Here is a 21,134-nt window from a genome sequence, read left to right on the forward strand (position 1 = left end):
CCGCGCCGTCAGCTCTCTGCCGCTTGGCGCCACGCGGACTGCCTCTGCGAACACCTGCCCGCGCTAGACCCGCCCCTCCCAGAAGCAGACAGTTTCCTTCAGGAAGGTAACCCTAGAGCAGTGGTTCCCGACCTGGCAGTAATTACCCCCCCCCCCCCCCAAGGGATAAATATAATTTTTCTAAGGGGTAAAAACAAAAGGGTTCGATTGTGTTTCCGTTACGAAACTAAATTATTTTTTAAAGATCATTACTATTATCACGATAGTTTACGATCTTTCATTTTTATCACTGCTGCGTCGCAGCGCCACCTATTGAGGTGGTTCTGTATTAGTCTCCAGTACTGGCTCACGACGCTGTGGTGCATTATGCTTACTACCTGAGGCCCCAACTTACTCTGTTACTCGCTCCTGTGAACGGGTACACGTTATGCAGATCTTGGTGCCTCTTGCGTCTATCTAGAAAAGGTAATGATTTTACTATTTTATATTTCTAGTATTTACTGAGTTTAACGAAGGCGATGTTGGCCTGATATATTCGACGATGCCCTTTCGCTACACTGACTAAAGGATTCTTCCAAGAAATACCAAATTAAGCTGTTTGCTCTTTCAATAGTTGATCTGCTTATACATGCTTATAGCCTTATAGGTTTTCCAAGTCTGCACAAAGCGATCACGATTCTTAAATAGATGTATTTGTTCTCTGTTTTCAATGTAGGTAACCTGAAGATGCCTAAATAAGGCAAAAAGCGTCGTTGAAAAATAAAAAACTAAAATTGCAACCAAGACTGTTTTTAACCAATATTGTTAAGCGCTGGTTTGCTGTATGCCACATATGGATTGGAAGAATTTCTATTATCACGCTTTCGTAAGGCTTTAATACTGATTATATAAGATACTAATAATTACAATGAAGTGACAAAAGTACCTCTTAATATCGTGTCGGAATCAACAAGTCGTTCGAAGTCCCCTGTAGCTGCTGGCTCTACAACCGTCCATAATTGCGAAGATGTTGCCGGTGCAAGATTTTATGCAAGAGCTGATCTCTTGAGTATATCCCATAAATGTTCGTGGGGATTGATGTCGTGCCATCTGGGCGCTCGCAAAAAAATTTGACCCAGTGACATGGCACATTTTTATCCAAAAAAATTCCGTCTTATTTGGTAACATGAAGTCCATGAATGGCTGCAAATGGTCTCCAAGCAGTCGAATGTAACCATTTCCAGACGATGATCCAGTCCATTCCATGTAAACTCAGTCCACAACATCATGCAGCCACCACTAGCTTGCACAGTGCCTTGTCGACAACTTGGGTCCATGGCTCATGGTGTCTGCACCACACTCTAACGGTTCTAACCTTACCATCAGCCCTTAACAACTGAAATCGGGACTTATCTGACCAGGCCTCTAGGGTCCAACCAATATGATCACGAGTCCAGGAGAGATACAGAAGGTTATGTCGGGCGGTAATGAAAGGCAGTCGCGTCAGTCGTCTGCTGCCATAGCCCATCAACTCCAGATTTCACCGCACTGTCCTAACGGATACGTTAGTCGTAGCTTCCACATTGATTTATCTGGATTTTTCACGTGGTATTGCTTGTCTGTTAGCACTGATCAACTCGACGCAAAAGCCGCTGCTCTCGGTCGTCAAGTGATGGCCGTCGGCCACTGCTTTGTCCGTGGTGAGAGGTAATTCAAACGGCTCTGAGCACTATGGGACTTAACATCTGTGGTCATCAGTCTCCTAGAACTTAGAACTACTTAAACCTAACTAACCTAAGGACATCACACACATCCATGCCCGAGGCAGGATTCGAACCTGCGACCGTAGCAGTCGCGCGGTTCCGGACTGAGCGCCTTAACCGCTAGACCACCGCGGCCGGCTGAGAGGTAATTCCTGAAATTTGGAATTGCCAGCACATTCTTGGCACTGTGGATCTGGTGATATTTGATCCGCAAAGGAATCTATAAATCGAATGTCCCATGTATCTACCTGCAACTTCTAACTACCATTGCCCCCCCCCCCCCACCCGATTCAAAGTCTTAATTCCGGTCGCGGCCATAAGAACGTCAAAAGCGTTTGCACGTAAATCACCTGAGTACAAAGATGGCTCCACCAATGTACTGCCATTTTATACCTTGCCTATAAGGTGCTACTGCCTTCTATATATGTGCATATCGCTATCCCATGACTTTTGTTACCTCAGTGTAACTCTTCTCTGACTTGTTGCTGGTTGCCGCAATGGACCACATAAAGCTTGATTACTCACTTCGCAATGGATAAACGAACTAATTCACGGCACAACAGTAACCATATAATTACTACTATATTACTGTAAGGCCTATACACTATAACAACAACAACAATAATGATAGTAATAGTAATAATAACAATTATTATTGTTGATATTATTCGTGACAGTGACCATACACAAAGCGCTGGCAGTCTCAAGTATTCGAATTTCCGCCAGTCCAGAAGTAAGAAATCCAGCAATCAAATGATTTAAGAACAGTAAGTGTTGTACTTCTACACGCATTTAACTTGGTTTATTTTAATTGAGGGTGCACAATGAGGCACTCGCGATACTCTGAGAAGTCACTTATTGTGGTCGAAAACCTGTTTCAGTCTTAAAACCACTCAAGGTGCCATCCAGCTTCGCATTCCGAGGAATGTGATACCCGGGAAACTAAAGCCAACGCCGTGAGCTTGCGGAACAATGGTCTAGGAGGCACGGCATCAATTACCCTCCGCGCTGTTTGCAATAAGCAAGACAACATCGGATTTTTAATGGTCAGTCACAGTACTACATTTGTTATGGACTGACCGATATACAATTGCGAAACAGTCATTGATATTTTTTGATAGACTTATTTCTATGAGGCTCAGTGCCGGTAATATTATTTGAAGAATACGAGGGATGGAACTTCAGTAGTAAAGCACCCCGTCTTCAGGCGATAAATGGCCCATCGGGACCATCCGACTGCCGTGTCATCCTTATGTCAGGATGCGGATAGGAGGGGCGTGTGGTCAGCACACCGCTCTCCCGGTCGTTAGGGTGGTTTTCTTTGACCGGAGCCGCTACTATTCGGTCGAGTAGCTCCTCAATTGGTATAAAGAGGCTGAGTGCACCCCGAAACATGGCAACAGTGCATGGCGGCCCGGATGGTCACCCATCCAAGTACCGGCCACGCCCGACAGCGCTTAACTTCGGTGATCTGACAGGAAACGGTGTATCCACTGCGGCAAGGCCGTTGCCAGAACCTCAATAGTGGCAACTGTTTATTTACAACATATTCAGAATAGATACTTGTTTCGAAGTCTTACTGTCCTCCAAAATAGGCACCAACGTTGCAAACAACCTGTTGCCAGCGATTTGGAAATCGTAGCATACCCTTCAGTTGTGTTGATAGTTCGATTGGAGCGGTCTGTTGCCAGACGAATCTCTGCAAGAGTTCTGATGCGAATGGCACGAAGTGCTTCCTTCACTTTAGGAGTCAAGTTCAAGTCACAAGGGCTTAAATCCTGGGAGTGTGGCGGGTGGTAGAACACTTCCGGCCTCATAGATCGAACAGATCAGTCTCAACCCGCACCATATATACAAGAACATTGACCTGCAAACTGATGGACGAGTCCTGCAGAAAGTGTCACCGCTTCTTTCCCCAAGGTGTTCATTTCCGCAACACAGTCTGCAAACAGCTTACAGAAAGACGCTCCAGGACAATGCTCGGGCGCATATGCCGCTTGGTGTTACTGATTTGTTCGATCTATGCGGTTGTCTAGTGCCCTGCCACCCATCGCAATCCCCACACTTTAAGCTCTTGTGACTTCCACTTGATTCCTAAACTGAAGGAAGCACTCCGTGGCATTCGATTCAGAGCAGTTACAGACCGCTCCATTCGAACTATCAACACAACAGGCGTTGCTAAGGATTTCCTAAGACTTCCACATCGCTAGCAACTAGTTATACAGACTGCTAGTAACTACTGTACAGGATAGTAGAACTCTGAAACATATATCTACTTTGTATAAGTTACAAATAAATAGTTGCCACTGCTGAAGTTCCACGCCTGACATTCGAAGAATATACTGTGAGTTCAGTACAGTGATCAAAGGTTATTTTACACAGTGAACTGATGTGAAGGTTTTCTCATTTTATGAACAATTTCGTAGCGGTATGTATACATATTACGACAACGGATGTTAGTATGTAGGTGAATCTTCTCCTAAACCACTGGTTCAAACTTGGTACACATACCACTTACTGCCTGGAAAGAACCTCTATTGAGATAAGAACAACTTCTCAAAGAAGTGGGGCTCGGGGTGAATATCACGTAGCTCACGAGGTGCAAATAGCCAGAGTTTATTCATCCACCGTTTGAGAATGAGAGCACTTAATGATTTGCAACATAATTTACACAAAATTTCAAACCACAGAGATTTTTTCTCGCTGAACTCCCTCCCCCTCCCCCCTCCAACGCACAACCACACATAAAACGATGAAATGAAAAAGTTTCTCTCTTAGTACATTTTCGGTGTTCTTTATTATTACACGTTGCAGACAGTATTCGCATATACCACTGAATGCACTTGCAAAAATATATCATTGTACAACTCATAGTTTTGGAGATATGGCGCCATGAATACTGAGACGCGACAAAAACTGTAGCATCATGCATGACGTTTAAATTTATTAATTGTTTACTGCTAACTGTATTCGCAACACATTTCGCAGACAGTATCCACATACACTACTATATGTACCTGCAAACTTGCGTCCACGGGTAAAATGCTCCTCCTGAACCCCTGGATCGATTTCGACAGAACTTGGTGCAGGTATTACTTACTATCTGGATACAAATCGGAGTAAGTACCAGCAACCTCCTCCGTAGCGAGAGTGATAACGTGGAGAGAGAAAGGGGGGGGGGGAGATAAACAGAGAGAGGGAAGGTAGAGATGTACAGAAAAGGAAGGGAGGAGGAGATGGACAGAGAGAGGAGGAGGAAGAGAGGAACAGAGAAAGGAAAAAGGAGAGGGATAGAGAGTGGGGGGGTGGAGGAAATGGACGGAGAAAGGGGAGGAGATGGACAGAGAGATTAGAAGAATATGGACAAGCAAAGGAAAGAATAGAATGGAGATGGACACAGAGAGGGGGAGGAAGAGATCTCCGAGCACTGCAGATACTCAGCTAATACACTCCTGGAAATGGAAAAAAGAACACATTGACACCGGTGTGTCAGACCCACCATACTTGCTCCGGACACTGCGAGAGGGCTGTACAAGCAATGATCACACGCACGGCACAGCGGACACACCAGGAACCGCGGTGTTGGCCGTCGAATGGCGCTAGCTGCGCAGCATTTGTGCACCGCCGCCGTCAGTGTCAGCCAGTTTGCCGTGGCATATGGAGCTCCATCTCAGTCTTTAACAGTGGTAGCATGCCGCGACAGCGTGGACGTGAACCGAATGTGCAGTTGACGGACTTTGAGCGAGGGCGTATAGTGGGCATGCGGGAGGCCGGGTGGACGTACCGCCGAATTGCTCAACACGTGGGGCGTGAGGTCTCCACAGTACATCGATGTTGTCGCCAGTGGTCGGCGGAAGGTGCACGTGCCCGTCGACCTGGGACCGGACCGCAGCGACGCACGGATGCACGCCAAGACCGTAGGATCCTACGCAGTGCCGTAGGGGACCGCACCGCCACTTCCCAGCAAATTAGGTTGTTCCTGGGGTATCGGCGAGGACCATTCGCAACCGTCTCCATGAAGCAGGGCTACGGTCCCGCACACCGTTAGGCCGTCTTCCGCTCACGCCCCAACATCGTGCAGCCCGCCTCCAGTGGTGTCGCGACAGGCGTGAATGGAGGGACGAATGGAGACGTGTCGTCTTCAGCGATGAGAGTCGCTTCTGCCTTGGTGCCAAAGATGGTCGTATGCGTGTTTGGCGCCGTGCAGGTGAGCGCCACAATCAGGACTGCATACGACCGAGGCACACAGGGCCAACACCCGGCATCATGGTGTGGGGAGCGATCTCCTACACTGGCCGTACACCACTGGTGATCGTCGAGGGGACACTGAATAGTGCACGGTACATCCAAACCGTCATCGAACCCATCGTTCTACCATTCCTAGACCGGCAAGGGAACTTGCTGTTCCAACAGGACAATGCACGTCCGCATGTATCCCGTGCCACCCAACGTGCTCTAGAAGGTGTAAGTCAACTACCCTGGCCAGCAAGATCTCCGGATCTGTCCTCCATTGAGCATGTTTGGGACTGGATGAAGCGTCGTCTCACGCGGTCTGCACGTCCAGCACGAACGCTGGTCCAACTGAGGCGCCAGGTGGAAATGTCATGGCAAGCCGTTCCACAGGACTACACCCATCATCTCTACGATCGTCTCCATGGGAGAATAGCAGCCTGCATTGCTGCGAAAGGTGGATATACACTGTACTAGTGCCGACATTGTGCATGCTCTGTTGCCTGTGTCTATGTGCCTGTGGTTCTGTCAGTGTGATCATGTGATGTATCTGACCCCAGGAATGTGTCAATAAAGTTTCCCCTTCCTGGGACAATGAATTCACGGTGTTCGTATTTTAATTTCCAGGAGTGTATATTGCGTCAAGTGGCCTAAGAGTCACGAGCTTTCGACCGAGAACGCAGCCAGCACTTGACAATGTCGAAAGAGCACTCGTCGAAAGCTCGTGGATTTTAAAACATGTGATGCGGCTGGAAGCCCGACGGGATTTTATCAGTATGCTCGTTTTATTCACTGATTGCGAATGGAACAGGAAGGGAAATGACTGGTATTGGTACTGGGTGCCGTCCGCCACGCACCGAACGTTAGCTTGCAGACTATGTATGTGGATGTAGAGATAATTTGGCCTATGACACACGGAAGTACTACTCAGCCAGTCACGAAGACAGGTAAATCCACGCGGGAAGAAAACAGAGACATATTTGTTATATGTGTTGTGTGTGAAACCGAGAGCCGCGCGGGATTAGCCAAGCGGTCTTGGGCGCTGCAGTCATGGACTGTGCGGCTGGTCCCGGCGGAGGTTCGACTCCTCCCCCGGGCCTGGGTGTGTGTATTTGTCCTTAGGATAATTTTGGTTAAGTAGTGTGTAAGCTTAGGGACTGATGACCTTAGCAGTTAAGTCCCATAAGATTTCACACACATTTGAACATTTTTTGAAACCGAGACATATTTGTTATGTCAGTGGGGTCTGTTCTTTCGGACGTATCTGAAAGAACTGACACAACACATATAAATATATGTCCCTTGGTGGCAATTAATTATCAGTCAATGTAGATCCACACTTCGAACCCTTGCGGGAATAAGCGTGAGGCTGCGAGCAGTGAGGGCAATGGACAGAGCACACTACGTCTGTAGTGTGTGACAAGGTGGGAATTTGGATTGGACGGGAAGCGTGCTCGGATAGTCGAAGATGTTACGGCGAGGGTTCGCGTAATATGGGAAATCCAGATCTGAGTCCCAGTCAGGTACAAATTGTCACGTGTCGCCACTGAATTTACTTCAACGCCCCATTGCGGCTAAGGTAACAGATCGCTAGCAAGAGGTGTGTTGTAAGAAGTAACAAAATGGCAAAACGCCACGGAAGACTGCGGCCGCACAAGTCAGCTAGACCCGCGCGCCTGCGCAGCCTCAACAGGACAAAGGAGCAGCCGGCGAGGCGGCTTCATTAGGGTAGGCCGCACTCGAGACCCGGCGTGGCGGCAGCGCGCGAGCAGCGTACGAGCCGTAATGCGCCAGGCGGTGTCAACAGCGCGGGGGCGAGCCACGCTAATGAAGTACAAGGAGGCGGAGGCGGGGGCGGGGGTGGGGGTGGCGAGGGGGGCAGACGCATGGTCTAATTAGACCTTTAATAGCCGGCGCTCAGACGCGGCTCGACGCGACGCGGGCAGACGAGCGCCTGCCAAGGGACCACCAAAGAACGTGCGCCGGTCCGTCCGCGCAGCAAAAAAGTGCCGCTTCCGCGGCTCGTGCGGTGGCTCCTAGCTGCGTCTGGCGGATACTCCGTGGCGGCGATCTGCGGGGCCGTGCGCGACAGGCACATGCATCAACTTAGGAGGTTCGCTCCGAAACTATGCCATCGATACTTTTGTTCACCTACACTGTCTGAGTTGAATGTTAGTTAAGGTTACTACAATGTGAGGAGCGGAAGCAAGAAGTTCAAAATACTGGAGCAAAATGTAGGCAAAGACCTATAATATACAATAGCTCCAAGAATCAAAAGGCAACAATACGAATGCAAGACTATAAACCAGGGGTTCCCAACAAAATTTTCTCGAGGACCACCCCTCCGCCCCTCATCGAGCATGGTTGGTACCTTGTCATATCACAGTATGAAGTACCTAAAAAGGCCAAATTAAGAGTTTTTTTATACGTTTTCTATTTTTGGTACTTAGAGAAAACATTGACATATTCATTATTGAAAAAATATTGAGCTTAAAAATTTTTCAATTTAGCCATCATTGTTATTAACTATTTGCCTCTACCTAATTCTAGTTTTGCGCTACTGTGCCAGTGTTAGTTGGCTCTAAGAAGACGATAGACGCAGAAGTTAGAGGTCGCTAAAGCTCTTCTCATACAGGAAGCAGCCAAAAAAAAATCTGTTATCACACGAAATATATTTAATATATTTTTTATTCTAATAGTATCTTGCAGACCCCTCTGGCATAGCTAACGGGCCCCTGGGGGTCCGCGGACCACCTGTTGGGAACCACTGCTATAAACGAAGTGATCGGATTAAAAAGGGCCCTACTGGTCAATCTATACCTCGAAAAAGCAATGAAATAAGTAAAAGAAAGGTTCAAGAGTGAAGGACACCAATGATAATATTCGCTGGCGATGCTGATATCCTCGGCAAAGTGTTGAACAGAATTAAGTCTAGTGAATACAGAATAAGGACAGAGTAAACGACAGAAGCCGAAAGTGATTAGGAATAGCAGAAATGAGATTAGCGCTAAAATGAAAATTAAATACGGAGGCGACGAACTAGAGGAAGTAAAGGAAATGGCTTACTTCAGAAGTACAGTAATACGTGACCGACGAAGGGAGGAAGTCATAAAAAGCAGACCACCACACTCAAAGATGACATTCCAGGTCAAAAAACAGGTCTGCTGCTACCAAACCTCAGCGTTATTCGAGGAAAAAGAAAGTGTATGTTTCGAGTACAGCGTAGTACACTGGATTTGCATTTGGGAGGGCGACGGTTCAATCCCGCGTCCGGCCATCCCTAAATCGCTGCAGACAAATGCCGGGATGGTTACTTTGAAAGGGCACGGCCGACTTCCACCCCGTCCTTCCCTAAACCAATGAGACCGATGACCTCGCTGTTTGGTCTCTCCCTCCCCCCCCCCCCCCCTCCCCCCAACAGCGTAGTATGGCAGACTGTTCTCCATGAGGTGTTAGAATATTGAATATCAGGTGAATCAACGAGTCGTCTCACCGCAGCCTCGGCGAAAACAAGAAACGTATGGAGATCACTGGCGAGAAGAAGATACAAGATGATAGGCTGCTACTGCCAGGGAAGGCCAACGATAGCAACCTGCTTTGGACGTGTGTTCATTGAGTTGCCTATCTGCAGGCGCACGCTCGCTAATTCGATGTGACAACACAGAGAGGATTATTTGTTTGCATCTTCTGATACACCTGTCTCCTAGTGGTGATCACTGCAACTATACCACGCGATTATTACGAATCGAAAGTTGAAAAGATGTCTGTTCACTTATATGTGTCATTTGTCTGTACGTCCCGTAGTTTTCGTGCAGTCGCATTTTGAAACCGCAGATGTACTTATGAAAAGCCCTGTATTTGTTGTGGCTGCTAGTGTACGTTTGTTTTCCCTCCCTGAACACACTTCTCTCGACGTGACAAGTTTAATCAGAATGAAACAAATCGGAGGCAGTGAACAAGCAGTTCGCGAATTTGCAGCATGCTGCAGACAAAATAGATCTGCAACATCTCTTGTAATTGCAATAACTGGTTGTAGCTGCGTCTTAAGTTGGTTTGAGAAGTATTGTTTTTTTCTCAATGCAACTTATGGCGGAGTTACAACCAGGTATTCAGTTTAATTCGGACGTGTTCTTGTACAGCGCTGGAAGGCAAGGACGGTGCTGTTCTCTAACTGTTGACGATAAATGTTGGGCGTGAGAAGAAGAACTTTACCATGACATCATAAGACAGTAAACATTAAGTTCCTTCATTGGTGATCACTGGAACTTTCAGGCAGAGGGAATTTCTCTCACTGGTATTAAGTACGGACCAGACGCCGGAAAACTATATTATCTTCAACAGACAGCAACACATTTTCGGCCCCGTGCGCCAATACAGATATATAATCAGATGAATGACGCCAGTCTCCGTTTGGAACAAACCCTATGCAAGTAAAAGTACGTAGTCACCGAAAATGATTACGCGCAGATCTCAGACGTGCTGCAGCAACTCATTAAAAACAAAAAGACATTTGTTTGGTAGGATAGGCTTTGCTACCGTGAACTAGACGGAAAATGTGAAACTGTACTCTAGAAATTACTATTACAGTTACATGTAAACAATTCATAATAAACGCGGGGATGAAGTACTATAACGCAGCTAAAATGCCAAAAGTTCGCTATACAGTCGCAGGGGCAGTACAACGAATAAATAAAGACAAAAATGTTTAAATGTGGATGCACAAAAAGAAACTTCAAGTCTTTATGATACATATCACAACTATCGTGCCGGCCGGTGTGGCCGAGCGGTTCTATGCGCTTCAGTCTGGAACAGCGCGACCGCTACGGTCGCAGGTTCGAATCCTGCCTCGGGCATGGATGTGTGTGATGTCCTTACGTTAGTTAGGTTTATGTAGTTCTAAGTTATAGGGGACTGATGACCTCAGATGTTAAGTCCTATAGTGCTTGGAGCCATATGAACAATTTTTGAACATACTTGGAAGGAGAGACAGCATTGGTCGTATTTTTTTGTTTTATTAACCGCAAAATCGATTTTCGGTCACTTAGTGACCATCTTCAGTGCTGTAATATACAATTTAAATTGGTAGGCACTGGTGTCAACAAGCTAACATAAGTTTATGTGATCGCTGTAAGCTTGTTGACACCAGTGCCTACCAATTTAAATTGTATATTACAGCACTGAAGATGGTCACTAAGTGATGGAAAATCGATTTTGCGGTTAATAAAACAAAAAAATACGACCAATGCTGTCTCTCCTTCCAAGTATACCCATTATCTGGTCGTGGTGCACAGGACACTCCATGGAGTCGCCAATCAATTTTTGAACAACTATCGCATTCGTAGTTCCCGAGAAAAGTAAACAACTTCAAGAAATAGGTAAAAAAAAGTTAAGAAGGATTTAATATATCAGATGAAGACAGACAAAAGAGGGGACATATAAGACCTAAAGAGAAACACTAACAGCGTTTTAAAGAAAATAAAAATAAGTAAACGCAAAAGGATGTCTGCAAAAGTGGGTATAAAACAGGTTCCTCTCAGAGTGTGCTGATGAAATAGCTTCATATTTCGCAATTATATACAACCACTTGCTCACAGAAAGATCCGTACCTAAAGACTGGAAAATTACTCAAGTCACACCAACACCCAAAAAGGGAAGTAGTAGTAATCCACTGAATTACAGGCCCATATCACTAACGTCAATTTGCAGTAGGGTTTTAGAACATATACTGTATTCGAACATTATGAAGTACCTCGAAGAAAACGATTTATTGACATATAGTCAGCACGGTTTCAGAAAATATCGTTCTTGTGAAACACAAAAAAATGGCTCTGAGCACTATGGGACTTAACTACTGTGGTCATCAGTCCCCTAGAACTTAGAACTACTTAAACCTAACTAACCTAAGGACATTACACACATCCATGCCCGAGGCAGGATTCGAACCTGTGGCCGTAGCAGTCGCGCGGTTCCGGACAGCGCGCCTAGAACCGCTAGACCACCGCGGCCGGCTGTGAAACACAACTAGCTCTTTCTACTCATGAAGTAATAAGTGCTATCGACAGGGGATGTCAAATTGATTCCATATTTTTAGATTTCCAGAAGGCTTTCGACACCGTTCCTCACAAGCGTCTTCTAATCAAACTGCGTGCCTACGCAGTACGCCTCAGTTGTGCGACTGTATTCGTGATTTCCTGTCAGAAAGGTCACAATTCGTAGTAATAGACGGAAAGTCATCGAGAAAAACAGAAGTAACATCCGGCGTTCCCCAAGGAAGTCTTATAGGTCCTCTATTGTTTCTGATCTACACTCCTGGAAATGGAAAAAAGAACACATTGACACCGGTGTGTCAGACCCACCATACTTGCTCCGGACACTGCGAGAGGGCTGTACAAGCAATGATCACACGCACGGCACAGCGGACACACCAGGAACCGCGGTGTTGGCCGTCGAATGGCGCTAGCTGCGCAGCATTTGTGCACCGCCGCCGTCAGTGTCAGCCAGTTTGCCGTGGCATACGGAGCTCCATCGCAGTCTTTAACACTGGTAGCATGCCGCGACAGCGTGGACGTGAACCGTATGTGCAGTTGACGGACTTTGAGCGAGGGCGTATAGTGGGCATGCGGGAGGCCGGGTGGACGTACCGCCGAATTGCTCAACACGTGGGGCGTGAGGTCTCCACAGTACATCGATGTTGTCGCCAGTGGTCGGCGGAAGGTGCACGTGCCCGTCGACCTGGGACCGGACCGCAGCGACGCACGGATGCACGCCAAGACCGTAGGATCCTACGCAGTGCCGTAGGGGACCGCACCGCCACTTCCCAGTAAATTAGGGACACTGTTGCTCCTGGGGTATCGGCGAGGACCATTCGCAACCGTCTCCATGAAGCTGGGCTACGGTCCCGCACACTGTTAGGCCGTCTTCCGCTCACGCCCCAGCATCGTGCAGCCCGCCTCCAGTGGTGTCGCGACAGGCGTGAATGGAGGGACGAATGGACACGTGTCGTCTTCAGCGATGAGAGTCGCTTCTGCCTTGGTGCCAATGATGGTCGTATGTGTGTTTGGCGCCGTGCAGGTGAGCGCCACAATCAGGACTGCATACGACCGAGGCACACAGGGCCAACACCCGACATCATGGTGTGGGGAGCGATCTCCTACACTGGCCGTACACCACTGGTGATCGTCGAGGGGACACTGAATAGTGCACGGTACATCCAAACCGTCATCGAACCCATCGTTCTACCATTCCTAGACCGGCAAGGGAACTTGCTGTTCCAACAGGACAGTGCACGTCCGCATGTATCCTGTGCCACCCAACGTGCTCTAGAAGGTGTAAGTCAACTACCCTGGCCAGCAAGATCTCCGGATCTGTCCCCCATTGAGCATGTTTGGGACTGGATGAAGCGTCGTCTCACGCGGTCTGCACGTCCAGCACGAACGCTGGTCCAACTGAGGCGCCAGGTGGAAATGGCACGGCAAGCCGTTCCACAGGACTACATCCAGCATCTCTACGATCGTCTCCATGGGAGAATAGCAGCCTGCATTGCTGCGAAAGGTGGATATACACTGTACTAGTGCCGACATTGTGCATGCTCTGTTGCCTGTGTCTATGTGCCTGTGGTTCTGTCAGTGTGATCATGTGATGTGTCTGACCCCAGGAATGTGTCAATAAAGTTTCCCCTTCCTGGGACAATGAATTCACGGTGTTCTTATTTCAATTTCCAGGAGTGTATATTAACGACATAAGAGAATCTTAGTAGCCGTCTTAGATTGTTTGCAGATGATGCTGTCATTTACTGTCTTGTAAAGTCATCAAATGATCAAAACGACTTGCAAAATGATTTAGATAAGATATCTGTATGGTGCGGAAAGTGGCAGTTGACTCTGAATAAAGAAAAGTGCGAAGTTATTCACATGAGTACTAAAAGAAATCAGCTAAGTTTCGATTACGCGATAAGTCACACAAATCTGAGGGCTGTAAATTCAACTAAGTACTATGGTATTACAATTACAAATAACATAAATTGGAATGATCACATAGATAATGTTGTGGGTAGAGAAAACCAAAGGCTGCGATTCATTGGCAGAACACTTAGAAGGTGCAACAGGTCTACCAAAGAGACTGCTTACACTACGCTTGTCCGCCGTTTTCTGCAGTACTGTTGTGCGGTGTGGGATCCACATCAGGTGGGACTGATGGATTACATCAAGAAAGTAAAAAGAAGGGCAGCTCGTTCTGTATTATCGCGAAATAGAGAAGATAGTGTCATAGACATGATACGTGAATTGGAGTGGCAATCATTAAAACAAAGGCGTTTTTCGTTGCGACGGGGTCTTCTCATGAAATTTCAATCACCAGTTTTCTCCTCCGATTGCGAAAACATTCTGTTGGCACACACCACCATGGGGGGGGGGGGGGGGAGAGGGGGGGAAGATCATCACGATAAAATAAGAGAAATCAGGGTTCGCACGTTCGAGAGTGGAACGGTGGAGAGACAGCATGAAGGTGGTTCATTGAACCCTTGCCAGGTACTTTATTGTGAATAGCAGAGTAATCACGTAGGTGTTGATGTAGACAACATGTGAAAGAATGAAAAACTATTAAGAAGAACAGAAAGAGACCCTCCCGCTAATTATTAATGGGAATATTGTTTATTAGCTGCACTGTTAATGGTAACAGACAGCACGTGACTGTCATAACTATGATGCTTCATCAGAGATAAAGTAATAATAGAAGCCCACAGATGATCATTTAGGACTAGTATTCTCTATGTTTAATATAATGGCTTCTCATTTTATGACACCGGGCTTCAATATGTCTAATCGAAACTGGTAATAAATAAAAATTTTGTGACACCAGCAACTCATAGTGATGAATACGACCCAAGAAGCACCGTCAGAATAGTGCTTACTTATTTTCCAGTCGTCTTGTTTTCTCTGTAGCAGTTTCATTGAACGAACAGATTGGCAATCCATGACGACAGGGAACGAAGAAAGTGACAAAACCAGAGAGAAGAGGGTAAGACGGGAGAAAGGCGGGAGGAGGGGCGACTCGCGAAGGCCTGTGACTGGCGCGGGGCGTCCCGGGCAGAGACATTAAAGCGACCGCCGCGGCTGCGCGCTGTGAGGGAGCTGAATTGCCGACATTCCGATCAGCGGCAGGAATGCCCGGCAGGCGGCCTCACACAAAGGCCGTCATTACACGCGGTGCGCCGCCGTCTGCGACCCGCAACGTGGCCATCACGGGCAACATCTGCTGTCCGCTGAAGAGCGACCTCTGAGCTTCCATTACCCTCGTCGAAGTTGACGCCCGTACTGTCAGCGACTGAGAAGAAAGCGAGCGTCAGGAACGTGGCTGCAAGTGGAGTGACATATCTATTTTATTTATCGTATGGCAATACAGACACATAAGAAAGAAACAGACAATTCACTAATATAACAAATGTTAATACACCAAGAAGAGATGCAGATGATAAAAGGGTATTCACTGGACACATATATTATACTAGAACTGACATGTGATTACATTTTCACGCAGTTTGGGTGCATAGCTCCTGAGAAATCAGTTCCCAGAACAACCACCTCTGGCCGTAATAACGCCCTTGATACGCCTGGGCATTGAGTCAAACAGAGCTTGGATGGCGTGTACAGCTACAGTTGCCCATGCAGCTTCAACATGATATCACAGTTCATCAAAAGTAGTGACTAGCGTATTGTGACGAGCCAGTTGCTCGGCCACCATTGAACAGACGTTTTCAATTGCTGAGAGATCTGGAGAATGTGCTGGCAAGGGCAGCAGTCGAACATTTTCTGTATCCAGAAAGGCCCGTACAGGACATGCAATATGCGGTCGTGCATTATCCTGCTGAAATGTAGGGTTTCGCAGGGATCGAATGAAGGGTAGAGCACGGGTCGTAACACATCTGAAATGTAACGTCCACTGTTCAAAGTGCTGTCAATGCGAACAAGAGGTGACAGAGACGTGTAACCAATGGCACCCCATACCATCATGCCGAGTGATACGCCAGTATGGCGATGACGAATGCACGCTTCCAATGTGCGTTCACCGCGATGTCGCCAAACAAGGATGCGATCATCATGATGCTGTAAACAGAGCCTGGATTCATCAGAAAAAAAATAATGTTTTGCTATTCGTGCACCCAAGTTCGTCGTTGAGTACACCATCACAGGCGCCCCAGTCTGTGATGCAGCGTCAAGGGTAACCGCAGCCATGGTCTCCGAGCTGATGGTCCATGCTGCTGCAAACGTCGTCGAACTGTTCGTGCAGATGGTTGTTGTCTTGCAAACATCCCCATCTGTTGACTCAGGGATCGAGACGTGGCTGCACGATCCGTTAAAGCGATGCGGATAAGATGCCTGTCATCTCGACTGCTAGTGACACGAGGCCGCTGGGATCTAGCACGGCGTTCCGTACTACCCTCCTGAACCCACAGATTCCACATTCTGCTAACAGTCACTGGATCTCGACCAACGCCAGCAGCAATGTCGCGATACGATAAACCGCAATCGCGATAGGCTACAAGCCGACCTTTATCAAAGTCGGAAACGTGATGGTACGCATTTCTCCTCCTTTCACGAGGCATCACAACAACGTTTCACCAGGCAACGCCGCTCAACTTCTGTTTGTGTATGAGAAATCGGTTGGAAACTTTCTTCATGTCAGCACGTTGTAGGTGTCGCCACCGGCGCCAACCTTGTGTGAATGCTCTGAAAAGCTAATCATTTGGATATCACAGCATCTTCTTCCTGTGGGTTAAATTTCGCGTCTGTAGCACGTCATCTTCCTGGTGTAGCAATTTTAATGGCCAGTAGTGTACATAGTTCACATCCAATATTGCATGTGAATGAAAGAATGTCGTTACATCTTCATGAACACATGACAGTACGCGTACGCTGTAGCCACTAGATATGTAAACTGACAGTTACCGAGTTTGATACAACCACTTGCGACGCAGCGTGCCAGGGGTAAGGCGTTACCCACACAGTTTAAGGCTGCATTGTATACCATAGGTTTGTCATCACAGAGAAAGAATATTTTATAGATTTCTCTTACATTATTATTCTATCTATGAACTGGGACTTCTTGATCAGAAGATGGCCGGGGGATGCTACTGTGTATCGAAAACGGTCACCAACAGGCAAAATAAAAAATAACGACTATTGACTAAATCATACATTTTTTTCTGATTGTGTTGTTCGCTGTACCAGCCGACAGGAAGTCGCGAATACGTGGTTTTAGAGTGTTAGTCGACGGGATGCGCATGCATTCTTCGTTGCACAAGCTGAACCTTGATTCGCATTCATGAAGCGGCTGGGAATGTCACGTTAACATTCGCTATGCATCGTTGGATATGTAAACTCCCTCCAGTACCACAGAACTGTCTTGTCAGAATGTATGAGGTGAACGTTCATCTGGAACATTTCAGGGCCATTCGGTGGTCAAATTGAGTCCTTCTGACCTGACTTCCATTTTATGCTTGCTACAATTTCCATCTATTTGATTAAATAGGTTATATGAAAGAACGAAAAAGACTAAGCACGTAGTATGTGGATGAGTTGGCACTAAGTCATCTTACCAAGCTGGATAATGTTAATAAAATAATAATAATACAGTACACTAAGGGAGACGAAAATCTAATAGTCATGGGGACAGGAATACAGTTGCAGGGAAATATGGGCTCCTGACAAGGAATGAGAGAGGAGAAAGATTAATTGAGTACTGTAACAAAATTCAGCTAGTAATAGCGAATACTCTATTCAAGAACCACAAGACGAGGAGGTATAATTGGAAAACTCCTGGTGACGAGACGATTTCAGTTAGATTACATCATGGACAGACAGAGATTCCGAAATCAGATACTGGATTGTAAGGCGTACCCAGGAGCAGATACAGACTCAGATCATAATCTAGTAGTGATGAAGAGTAGGCTGATGTTTAAGACATTAGTCAAGAAGAATCAACACGAAAGAAAGGGGGTACGGAAGTACCAAGGAAAGACGAGATATGCTTGAAGTTCTCTAAGGCTACAGATGCAGTAACAAGGAATAGGAATAGCTCAGTAAGCAGTACAGTTGAAGAGGAATGGAAATTATGCAACGGGCAATCACAGAAATTGGAGAGAAAAACATAGGTACAAAGAAGGTAACTTCGAAGAAATCACGGATAACAGAAGGAATACTTCAGCAGATCGACGAAAGAATGAAGTACAAAAATGTTCAGGAAAATGCAGAAATAAAAGACAATGAGGAATGACATAATCAGGAAGAGCACGGAAGTTAAGACGAAATGGCTGCATGAAAAATGTGAAGAAATCGAAAAAGAAATGATTGTCGGTAGGACTGACTCAGCATATAGGAAAGTCAAAACAACCTTCAGTGAAATTAAAAGCAAGGGTGGTAACATTAAGAGCGCAACGGGAATTCCACTGTTAAATGCAGAGGAGAGAGTGGATACGTAGAGAGAGTACATTGAAGGCTTCTATGAGGGGGAAGATTTATCTGATGTGAGTAAAAAAAAAAAAATGGTTTAAATGGCTCTGAGCACTTTGGGACTTAACTTCTGAGGTCATCAGTCGCCTAACCAACCTAAGGACATCATACACATCCATGCCTGAGGCAGGATTGGAGCCTGCGACTGATGTGAGAGAAGAAGGAACAGGAGTCGATAGAAGCGGTAGGGGATCCACTATTAGAATCAGAATTTAAAAGAGCTTTGGAGGACTTAAGATCAAATAAAGCAGAAGGGATAGATAACATTCCATCGGAATTTCTAAAATCATTGGGGGAAGTGGCAATAAAACGACTATTCACGTTGGTGTGTAGAATGTATTGGTCTGGCGAAATACCATCTGACTTTCGGGTAAATATCATTCACACAATTCCAAAGACTGCATGAGCTGACAAGTGTAATAATTATCGCACAAAGAGCATACCAGCTCATGCATCCGAGTCGCTGACAAGCGTAATATACAGAAGAATGGAAAAGAAAATTGAGGATGTGTTAAGATGATGATCAGTTTGGCTTCAGGAAAGCTAAAGCCATCAGAGAGGCAATTCTGACGTTGCGGTTGATAATGGAAGCAAGACTAAAGGAAAATCAATACACGTTCATAGGGTCTGTCCACCTGAAAAAGCCGTCGACAATGTAAAATGCTATAAAATGTCCGAAATTCTTAGAAAAATGTGGGTAAGCTATAGGGAGGGACGGGTAATATACAACGTGTACAAGAGCCAAGAGGGATTACTAAGAGTGGACGACCAAGAATGAAGTGCTCAGATTGAAAAGGATGTAGACAGGGATATAGTCTCTCGCACCTACTGTTCAATCTGTACATCGCAGAATCAATGATGGAAATAAAAGTTCTGAAGTTAAAATTCAAGATGAAAGGATATCAATATATCAATTATACGATTCGCTGTGACACTGTTATCCTGAGTGAGAGTGAAGAAGAATTACAGGATCTGCTGAATCGAATCGACAGTCTAATGAGTACAGAATATGGACTGAGAGTAAATCGAAGAAATATAAAAGTAATGAGGAGCAGCAGGAATGAGATCAGCGAGAAACTTAACATGAAGCTTGACGGTCACGAAGTAGATGAATTTAAGCAATTCTACTACTTAGGCAGCAAAATAACCAAAGACGGAAGGAGCAAGGAGGACATCAAAAGCAGGCTAGCATGGGCAAAAAGGGCATTCCTGTCGAAGAGAAGTCCACTAGTATTAATTTGAGGAAGAAATTTCTATAAATGTACGTTTGGAGCACAGCATTGTATGATAGTGAAACATGGACCGTGGAAAAACCGGAACAAAAGAGAATCGAAGTATTTGAGACGTGGTGCACAGACGAATGTTGACAATTAGTTGAACTGATAAAGTAAGGAAAATCGGTGATGAAAGGAATATATGTAGAGCACTGACATGAAGAATGGACAGGACGTTAGGACATATGTTAAGGAGGCTCCGAGACGAATCGGCGATGATGGGAATATGTGGAAAACACTGACAAGGAGAAGGGGCAGGATGATAGGACATCTGTTAAGACATCAAGGAAAGACTTCCATGATACTAGAGGAAGCTGTATATGGCAAAAACTGTAGAGGAAGACAGACATTGGAATACATCAGCAAATAATTGAGGACGTATGTTACAAGTGCTACTCAGAGAGAGAGAGAGAGAAAGAGAAAAAAAAGTTTACCGAGCCTGATTAAAGGTTGTATGGAGCAAACACCATGGCTTATAAAAGAGGATATGTATGAAATTGAAAACATTTTGAGGATGATACACGCATTAAGAAAAGAAAGAGTGAAAAATACCCAAAAAACTCGGAAACAGACGCATCGGCGTGAAAATGAACAAAATGTCGATGGTGAAGTAAAATGGCTAGTCAGTGTCAAATGAAAAAAGTGGAGATAGCGAATATCACAAAGAATATAATAGATCTCATATAATATCAAACGCAAGTATGCCGAACTTAATTCCTTACGGGTGAGGCAAGGCCCTGAAGAAAAAGCCTTCTGAAATACATGCTTTGATACCACAAGCACCTTCGCCTTAAAACAATGGACCGTATAGTCTTGGATGCCAACAGTCTGCAAAACATGAATATGTAAGACGGCGCGATAATGCTAATAGGTACCTACACCGAAAACTGTTTAATGAACAAGGGCTCCCAAGAAAGAACAGAGGTGCAAAGAGAATGTTTTGTTTGTAAATGATGAAACATTTGATTTAAATTAACTCTTAAAAAAGAAAGTGTAAGAATTAGTGCTCCGAAAAACCAGACAAACGTTAGTAGCTGTCACAAAATTGGAACGTTACCAAGAAAGGAAAGAAGAACGTGAGAAGTTGAAGTTAGGCTTCGATGTCGAAGTCTTTAGTTATAGAGCAGAAGGCTAGACCGGGCGGGATTTATTTCGGAAATCGTTCGGGTAATGACATCATTAAATAAATTTTTATTGTTTTGAGCTTTTCCTCTCCAACATAATAATTTACTCGGAAATTCCAATACAAAGACTAAACGTTCTTAAACTATATTTTGTAAATACTTGTGCCAGACCGAGACTCGAACCCGGATTTCCCGCTTACCTCGAGTGGTCTCCTTACCATTAGGCTATCCGAGCACGACTCACGGTCAGATACAAAC

General features: G+C 45.8%; 1 pseudogene; it reads right to left on the reverse strand.

Moving 5' to 3' along the window:
• Positions 1-3,136: 3,136 nt before the first annotated feature.
• On the reverse strand, positions 3,137-3,254 carry LOC124712900 (annotated as a pseudogene).
• Between the last annotated feature and the right edge of the window lie 17,880 nt (positions 3,255-21,134).

The sequence above is a fragment of the Schistocerca piceifrons genome, chromosome 8 (genome assembly GCF_021461385.2).
Source record: "Schistocerca piceifrons isolate TAMUIC-IGC-003096 chromosome 8, iqSchPice1.1, whole genome shotgun sequence".
Taxonomy (NCBI): Eukaryota; Metazoa; Arthropoda; class Insecta; order Orthoptera; family Acrididae; genus Schistocerca; species Schistocerca piceifrons.